Source organism: Nannospalax galili, unplaced genomic scaffold (assembly GCF_000622305.1).
Source record: "Nannospalax galili isolate Female #2095 unplaced genomic scaffold, S.galili_v1.0 scaffold247, whole genome shotgun sequence".
Taxonomy (NCBI): Eukaryota; Metazoa; Chordata; class Mammalia; order Rodentia; family Spalacidae; genus Nannospalax; species Nannospalax galili.
This window is the reverse complement of record NW_008356952.1, coordinates 2,127,913-2,137,929: the sequence shown is the minus strand read 5'-3', so window position 1 is coordinate 2,137,929 and position 10,017 is coordinate 2,127,913. Positions and strand designations below refer to the sequence as shown.

Here is a 10,017-nt window from a genome sequence, read left to right as displayed (position 1 = left end):
GAGGGTAATTTGAATGAGGTCACATCATTGGAGGTGGGCTTTGACAGTTTGTATCTTTGTTTCATATTGAGTATCTCTCTGTTTCCTGCATGTGCTTGAAGATGTGAGCTCTCAGCTTTCTGCTCTGGCCACCTCTGCCACCTTGTACACAGAAAACTAACTTAGCAACACACAGTCTTCTCTAGGACTCATGGAGCACCTTCTCAGGAAGACCACATGTAACACAGCAGCTGAATCTCGACAAATTTGAAGAGACTGAAATCATATAAAACATGCTCTCTGATCACAACAAAAAAACTAGAAATCAAAAGGAAAGTTGGAAAAACCACAAGCATGAAGAAGTTACATAAAACACATATGTAATCAAAAGACAAAGAATTACAAGAGAAAATGGATAATATTTGGAGATGAAAGCAGCATTCCAAACTTTATGGATGTGTTGAGGCCAGTGTCCAAACAGGAATTCATAGCGACAGGCTCACATTCAGAAAAGAAATGTCAAATGAACAACTTAAATTGTAATCTAATTCATGATAAAGTCAAATATCAAAAGAAGAGCCAACCAAAGCCATCTTGGCAGAAGATAGAAACAATAGTTGCTCAAAAATAGGAAAAGAAATAGAAGAAAGGGGCTGGAGAGATGGCTCAGCAGTTAAGAACACTGGTTGTTCTTGCAGAAGACCTGGGTCCGAATCCCAGCACCCACATGGCAGCTAACAACTGTCGGTAACTCCAGTCCCAGGGGATCCGACAGCCTCTTCTGACCTCTGTTGGCATTGCATGACAAAGGTGCACTTACCTACATGCAGGCAATACATGCACACACATAAAATAAAAATAGTAAGTAAAATTGCAAAAAGAAATAGAAGACAGAAAAATGATAGAGAAGAATGAACAAAACTAAGTTGTCTCTTTAGAATGATTAAAAATGAACAAATCTGTACACAGGGTGACAAAGAAAAAAGAGAAGTCATATTGTTAAAATCTGAAAAGTCACACAATATCACTGCTTTAAAAAGCAAACTGGATAATCCAGACTAAAAGAAAAATCCCTAGGAATTGTTAAAATCACTGAAACTGATACAAGAAGATATGGAAAATCTGGAGTGCTCTTTGTCAGAAAGGATAGTAAAGGTATCGACAGGGTTGTTTTAAAAAATTTCCAACAAACAAAGGTTCAAAACAAGACTATCAAAAATTTATAAAGGAACATCAAAATTTTCTAATTCTTCTAGAAAAGGGAAGAAGAATGAAGACTTAACTCTTACGATGAGCACTGTCCTCATAGCAAAGATAAGAAAGGAAAAGTGGTAAAAACTACAGATCACCATGTTTATAATATAGATGCAAGAATCTGCAACAGAATAGCATCAAACCAAATACAGAAACATATTGAACAAGTGAAACATGATTATGAAAAAATTCAAGGATTGTTTAAACTAAGAAAAAATAATCAAGATAGTATATCATATTAATAGAATATAGGGGCACAGTAGTCTCAAAAAAGAAAAATTTGAACTCATTTTCATTATAAAAATATTGATAAACTACGCACTAAAAAGAAGTTCCTCAGCATGATGAAAGGCATTTAGGAAAAACTCACAATAAATGATGCACTCAGTGAGTAAGACTGAGTTTCTGTCCAGGACAGGAAACAAGCCAAGAATTCATGATTGTTCTTGTCACTTTGGTGTACAACATTGCATTGAAATTTATAGCTACAGAAATTAAGTAAGAATGGGGCTGGAGAGATGACTCAGTTGTTAAGAATGCTGACTGTTCTTACAGAGGACCAGGCTCGATTCCCAACACGCACATGGCAGCTAAAAACCATTCCTAACTCCAGTTGCAGGGGAATCTGATACCCTCTTCTGATCTCCACCTACACTGCATGACACGGGTGCACTTACATACGTGGAGGCAATACGCTAATAAGCATAACATAAAAATATTTTTCATAAAGAAATTAAGAGAAAAAAAACTATTTCAATTGGAAAGGAGGAAGTAAACCTGTCTCTACTTCAAGATTGATATGATCTTATATTTTAAAAGTCCTAAAACATTCACACACACAGACACCACACACAGAAATATAAACTAGTACACTTATTCAACAAAGTTTTAAGAAATAAAATGAGCATAGAAAAGTTAGTTTAGTCTCTGCATAACAGCAGAAATAATCAGAATGGGAAAAGTCAATTCTATTGGCGATAAAGTTTGAAAGAATAAAATAATTAAGGATGAATTAACCTTTACATTAAAACCAGAAAGCACTGCTTTAAAAACTGAAGAGACCCTGGAGAACTGAAAAGGAACCATGGGTGTACAGGGGAAGGAGCTCAAGAGAAGGGATAACTGAAGACAGGTATTATTAAGGAAGAAATGGGGAAAATGGGGAAACATTAACTGGGGAGCACGGAGGAAAGGTTAGATAGAGAGAGGAGGGATAAATAATGCTTAGGTAGGTTGAAAAACCAGGAGATATACTAGTTCAAAAGCTTACCTAAAAATATGCATATAGTATATGTATATGAATGCATGTGTATACCTGAAGGTTATATAACAAGAAACACAGTGCCAGACAGGAGAAACCTTCCTTTGAGTTGTTGATCATGATAGCTCATGAGACTCCCAAAATAACAAACAGTCATTGATTTCCACCCAGAATTTGAAGGTAATACCTTATTGCTTAAGACATGGGACATATTTCAGACACAAGATTTAGAGCAAGGGAACCTGAACTGACATGGAAGCCTATACCCTAAAGACAAGCTCTCAGAGTTCTGGAGGATACTATACAAGCTACTAAGGGAGAAAAACCAATAAATGGTACAACACCAGCTGTAAAGCCTAATATACAACAATGACTGGCACAGCAAACTTTCTCTGCTGGTGCAGTGGTGGCACTTTTATATTGGAGGTAATCAACAGCTGTCTAATTGGATTGAAGGCCTTTCAATGGGAGGGAACTCAAGTGTGGTACTGTAAACGTAGCCAAACAAACATGACTTGAGATGTCACAGATCCTAAAAGAAAAACCTACGTCGGTCACGTCCCTAGACAAATGCAATTTATTACTGTATGTTAAATATGTATCCTTATATTTACAGACAAGTATACTTCTTACCACTCATCAAACAAGTTTCTTTTATCCAATAAATAGAGGCTATTACAGAGTTCCACAACTGGTCACAAACACAGAGAATAAGTGTCTGGGAGATGCCCAGCCCTAAGTGACACATCTACAATGTAACCTCTACACCTAAGGCTCGGGGAACTTAGGAAGCAGGGTTAGAGAAAGTATTAAGACATCTCTCAATTCTCATCAGTGAAATTTCTTCATGCAACAGGTAGTGATTAACACAGAAAGTCACAACTAATCAAAAATTAGAGACTAAGAGACAGTAGAGTGTAGATTACTGGATATGACTCCTGTATTAAGCCTCTGTCACCCTGGGCTCAGGGACCATTGTGGAAGAGGAGGTAGAAAAAGTGCAAGAACCAGGTGTGATGAATGATCACAAAGAAACAGAGTTCTCCAAGTAGCTTGCTCATATGAACTAACAGCAATGGTGACAGTGTGGAAAGACCCATGCAAACTCAAACCAAATAAAAACCCAACATAGAACTGGAAAAATGGGAAGGAGTCTCCAACCATAGCTGAGGAATTACTGGCAGCTGATCACTGCTTTCTGAGGGAGAGTTGGTCTTCTATAAGGAAGTGACGCTAGATAGGTTGACCAGGCTCCACTGGATGAACTCAGGTCAAGGGACATCTGGGACACAAATAGGCCTTAACTTATATGACCGAATGCATGAAATCCGGTGGGAGAGGCTATGGGGCAGGTGCAGACAGGAGGGAGTTTAAATGTGATTAAGATACATTGTATGAAATGCACAAAAATTCAATAAAAACATATTTTTATAATAAAAAGAAAGATCATCAAATTTCCCCAATTTTCATCACTCTAAATAAAAATAAAAAGTCATTTCATGGGTGGATAGATGGCTCAGCAATTAAGAGCACTGACTGCTGCTGCAGAGGACCCAGGTTTGGTTCCCAGCACTCACATGGGGGCTGACAACCGTCTGTACCCCCAATTCCAGATGGCTGGATAACCTCTTCTGATCTCCAGTGGCATTTCACAACACAGATGCACTTAAATACATGCAGGCAATACACTCATACACATAAAATAAAAATAATAAATAAAATTTTTAAAAAGATGTTTCATGTTCATGGGTTGGAAACTTTCTTGTAAGCACAGTACCTACCAAAGTCATCTACTTATTTAGTGATATTGTGATCAAAATTCCAATAGCCTGTTTCAGAGGTGAGGAACTGCTTTTCAAAATGACATAAAAACTCAAGGTACAAGAGTAACTTAAATAATTCTGAGAGAATAAAAAGAGAAAACCAAATATTGAGGTTTCATACTTCCTAATTTATATTTTAAATATTTTTCAATATTTTACTTATTTTTATTTTTATGTGTATGAGTATTTGCCTGCATGTATATGAATGAGTGGACCCCATGTCATGCGATGCTGCGGAGGTCAGAAGAGGGCTTTGAATTCCCCTGGAACTCGAGTTAAGGACGGTTCATAGCCACCATGTGGGTGCTGGGAATTGAACCTGGGTCCTCTGCAAGAGCAGTCAGTGCTCTTAACTGCTGAGCCATCTCTCCAGCCCAATACTTCCTAATTTCAAAAGTTATTTAGAAATTGTACTAGTTAAAACAATGTTGCACTCTCATAAGGATAAACATGTAGATTAATTTTAAAAATTGAGCATATAGAATAAAAAAACTCATCTATTTTATGATTAGCTGATTTTCAACAAGGCAGAGACTATTCAGTGAAGAAAGAATTATTTTCAACAAATGATCCTGGGACAATTGGATATCCACATGCATAAAAAGAGAAATCCGAACTCTATCTTCCACAACTTACAAGAGTAAACTAAAAATGTGACAACTTTTGCATATAAGAGATAAAACTTTAGAAATAGAAGAAAGGGGCATTAGTCCATATGATCTTACATTTAGCAAGAGTTTCTTAGATATGATACTAAAACTATAATCAAAAAGAAAAGTTTATACACTGATCAGAAATTAAAACGTTTGTTCATCAGTGAACACTATCAAGGAAGTAAAAAGAGAGGCTGGTGAGATGGCTCAATGTCAAGAGCACTGGCTGCTCTTGCAAAGGACCTGGATTTGGTTCCCAGCACTCACATGGTGGCTAACAACCATTGGCAACTCTAGTTCCAGTGGATCCACTGCCCTTTTCTGGCTTCCATGGGCATTGCACACAGTGGTGGACTTGTGTACATGCAAGCAAAACACTCATACACATAAAATAAAAATAAATACACTATTTAAAATTCTATAAAATAGTAAAAAATATAACTTAAACTGTGGGATAAAAAATATATAAATCATATATTTGATAAGAAACTTGTGTCCAGACTATACAAAGAACTCATATACTTCAGGAATCAAAGTTGTACAGAGTATGAGGGTAAGCAAATAGGAGAGGGGGGCCTAAATTTCATTAGATCTATTATATGAAATGTACAAAATCTCAATAAAATATTTAAAGAATAATAATCAAGGATGTTAAAAAGTACCTAAAATTTATATGCAAGTGTAAAGTGAGCCCTACCAGTGAATGTAAACGGAATAAGTTATTGAGGAAACTGAAGTAAAAGTTAGTTTGTTGCAGCTTAATTGTGTTAGGAAAAGTTGGTTTAACCAGTATTCATCAAACAGATAATTGCTGAATAAATAATAGCATAGCCATAGGGTGAAATATTATATTCATTAAAACTATTATCCCCAAGGAATAAATAACAGCATCTGAAAGCTTATAGTAAAACAAATGAAATGGAAAAAATCAGACATTTTATATTCAGAATAATAATAAATGTGTGACTATGTTTACATATTAATCACTATTACTAAGGATTCATCACCTCTACTGGGAATAACAATCATTGATTGTTTACCTTTATAATAATTTTCCATATTTACTGCAATGCACATGATTTATTTGGAAAAGCAGATAAAATTTTATCAAGAATCAATTTTTGTAAAATTTGGAAATTACCAGTGGATTAAACTTCATTAAAAAGGTAGATAAATAAATGATAGATTATAGATAGATAAATAGATAGATGATAGATAGATAGATGATAGATAGATAGATGATAGATAGATAGATAGATGAAAGATAGATAATAGATTAGATAGATAGATAGATATAGATAGATCTCCAACTTCTCCCATGTTCCCCTCACACTCTCAATTTCTTGTCCTCTTTGATTATTTTATATATAATCGATAGATAGGTAGATAGATTGATAGATAGATAGATGATAGATAGATAGATGATAGATAGATAGATAGATAGATAGATAGATAGATAGATAGATAGATAGATAGATAGATAGATAGACAGATAGATAGACTAGAGAGATGGCTCAGTTGTTAAGAGCACTGGCTGTTTTTGCAGAAGACCTGAGTTTGAATCCCAGCACCCACATGGCAACAAACAGCTGTCCATAACTCCAGGTCCAGGGGATCTGATGCCCTCTTCTGTCCTCCATGAGCATTGCATGACACAGGCATATTTACACATATGCAGGCATAACACACACACACACACACACACACACACACACATAAGACTAAATAATTTAGATAGATGACAGACAGACAGAGAGACAGATAGAATATGAAAAGTTTAAATGCAGTTATGTTATGACGGGAGAACAATGCTCCTACCAGACAGTATGGGCTATCAAATAAAAAGCTCATTGCCAGGAATGGGCTTTCTCTTTTGAAGTTTTTGACCATGGGTCCCCAAAACACTAAACAACTGACTTTAAAGCTTCATCTCTGCTGCCTAGCATTCATAATGCTGGAAGATGCTATGCATTCTACTAGAAGAGAAAAGTAATCATCAGTCTTGCCCAGCTGTGAACCTTGCAAGCTACAATCACAACTGGCCTGGTAAGATAGACCCACCCATGCAATAGTAGCAAGAATGTTAGGGGAATAACCAATTACTTTCTGATTGGATTTAAGGCCCACTTCACACAATGAAGCCCATACCTGACATTGTTACGTGAGTCCAGACCTGTGGCTAGATAAGTCACAAGGCTATAGAACCTGCTATTGGTCTACTAAATGGACAGAGTATTAAACTGACTCTAATGACTTGAGAGCAACTCTCACCAGAGAGGCCTCTTACAGCAGAGCTGATGGTGATTAACACAGAGACACAGGACTTGTTATTGTGTAGAGAATAAACAGTGTGGAATGCTCAGCCCTAAATGGACACCTGTATCACGATCTCTCCTCCTAACATTCTTTGATCACTGTGGAATAGTGGGCAGGAAGATTGTAAGAGCCGTAAGTGGAGAATGAATACAAGGAAACCATTTTTTCCAGACTCACAAGGAGGCTGCACATATGATCCCACAGTACTTGTGATAGCATGCGAAAGACCTGTGCAAGCTCAAGTCAGACAAAAACCCAGCATGGATGTGGAAGGTGGGCAAGAAGCCCAGTCATTAGCTGAGGATCTACTGACGATTGTTGCTGGAAGAGAGAGAGTTAGTTTTCTTTAAGGGTTTGATGCTGGGTATGTTGACCAGGCTCCAGAAGATGGGTCTACAAACAAGAACATTTGAGGAACATAAATTAGATGCAATATGAATAGAATTATTATGTCCTGAAATGTGGATGTGTTTCACACCTTGCTTAGTGAAGTAAACTACACACAAAGAGACACAGTTGTATGGTTCCATTCACATTATGCATCTAGCAGAGGAATTGACAGAGGCAGAAAGCAAGCAGGTAGCCAGGGACTGGTGGGAGATAGATATGGGAATGTTGAATGACAGCTTCGCTGGCATAGAGTTGATTTAAGGAGTGATGAAAACACTTTTATAGGCAAGACTAGGCATCACAAAATTGTAAATGTACTAAATGCCACTGGATTGTGCATTCAAAAATAATTACCATTTTTTTGTTTTAGTTTGGTTTGGTTTTGGTTTTGGTTTTTCGAGATAGGATCTCCCTGTAGCCCCAGCTGGACTGGAGCTCCATATGTAGACCAGGCTGGTTTACACTCACAGAGATCTGCCTGCCTCTGCCTCCCAAGTGCTGGGATTAAAGGCATGCATTACCATGCCTGGCTACTTTTTTTTCATAAAAAAAATGGAATAATTTGGTATTTCTTATCCTATTTTATGTTTGTTCTTATGAAAGGTTCTCTTGGGACTCTTACTGTGTGGAAAATGGTTAATCTTAACTGTCAATGTGATTGAACTGAAAAGCACATAGGAGATTATAGAGCATGCTTCTGGGTGTTTATGTGATGGCATTCCCAAACACAATTAGATTATCAAGGCTCTGACCTAATGAATAGATTATTTTTTTTAAAGAAATCATAACACAATAGCATCACAAGGAGGTGATAAAGAGTATGAGATTGGGCCTACCAGAAAGAACTAGGTAGATGAAGGCAAGTCTTTGGGGGCTACATCTTGTTAAATTGCCTTCCTGAATTGCCTTCTTTCTACTTCTTATCTGCCATGATGTGAATTGCCCCATCCACATGCCCTCCTCACAGTGACAGAGTGACACCTCTGAAATCAGGAGTCAGAAAAAATCCTTTCTTTGCTATCATATTAGGTATTTTGTTGTAACAATGAGAAAAGGAACTAATATGGTGTTAGTGGTGATGAAGGATATTCAGTTCTAGGTTGCTTTTGTTGGGTACTGTGATGGTTAATAGTGATTAAACTTGACAGGATCTAGAACTGCCAAAAAGAGAAAAGTATGGTAATATATGTGAGGGATTATCTATATTAGGTTAATTGAGGTAGTAAGACCCTCCCTCCCACTTTAAATATGGGTGGCACCATTCCTTAAGCTGAGGTCCTTGGCTTCATAAAAAAAAGAAAGCTAGCAAAGCACCACATTCATGGCTCTTTGTGCACATCGGGATGCATTGTGCCTTAGGATCCTGCTGCCATTACTTCTTGACATGACAACTATAGTTTAAAAAAAAATGAGTCAAAATAAAACCAACCCTCCTTAGGTTGCTTTTGTCAGGTATTTTTCCACAGTCCAGAACAGGTAACTGAAACAGCTGTCCTTATTTTAGCATCAGTGTTATGGAGCTCTCCTAAACTGAGCTGAGATGTGAGTGTCAGGTATTTTTCCACAGTCCAGAACAGGTAACTGAAACAGCTGTCCTTGTTTTAGCATTAGTGTTATGGAGCTCTCCTAAACTGAGCTGAGATGTGAACCATTCTGTTCCTCTGTTCTCCATAACAGGTGCACATGGTGTTATTTCCTTCCCTCTTCTAGTGAAGCCATTTTAGATGAATTGTACTTCTTTCACTGGTAGAAGAAATTTAAATATTTCTATTTTTTCTCCAATCAGTTTTGGGAGCAAGTCTTTCAAAGAATTTATGTCCTTCATCTATGTCATCAGTTTTATCAGCATAGGCTGATAAAATTGTTTTCTAAATATCCTGTTAATATCTTCACAGTAGTGGTAATGCTTTATCCTTCACTCAACAGTTGCGGTTTTCATTTGATGGGTACTTTTAGGTGTTTTAAAATATTTTTCTCAAATAACCACCTGTTAGATATATTGGTTTTCATTGCTTTTCATGTGTGTTTGTTCTGCTTTGTACTCAACTTCCATTGCTCAATTAAATCATTGTCTCAACATACACTGGTTTAAGACACTATTGGCTTATTTTTAAGATTAATCCTGAGATCACTAATTTAATACTATTTTTATTTTCTAATATAAGAATATTTTAAATTCCTATATTAGAGCTACAAATTTCCTCCTGAATACTACTTTAGTTTCCATCTCTAATTTACATTTTGTAGATCCAAACGCTGTCTAATGTCTTTATCATTTTGTCATAAATCATGGATTAATTGTACATTTGCTCTTTGAATTTTAAATTGTTTTTTGGGGGAT

At 36.6% G+C, this 10,017-nt stretch overlaps 1 protein-coding gene and 1 pseudogene across 1 annotated transcript in view; both read right to left on the bottom strand.

The window, feature by feature from the left end:
* LOC103751385 overlaps window positions 1–7,125 on the bottom strand; it is a 9,547-nt pseudogene extending 2,422 nt beyond the window's left edge.
* Window positions 1–10,017, bottom strand: part of CUNH8orf34 (chromosome unknown C8orf34 homolog) — a gene marked incomplete at its 3' end in the record, with an annotated part of 136,445 nt that overhangs the window by 9,231 nt on the left and 117,197 nt on the right. The gene's annotated exons all lie outside the window — the stretch shown is intronic.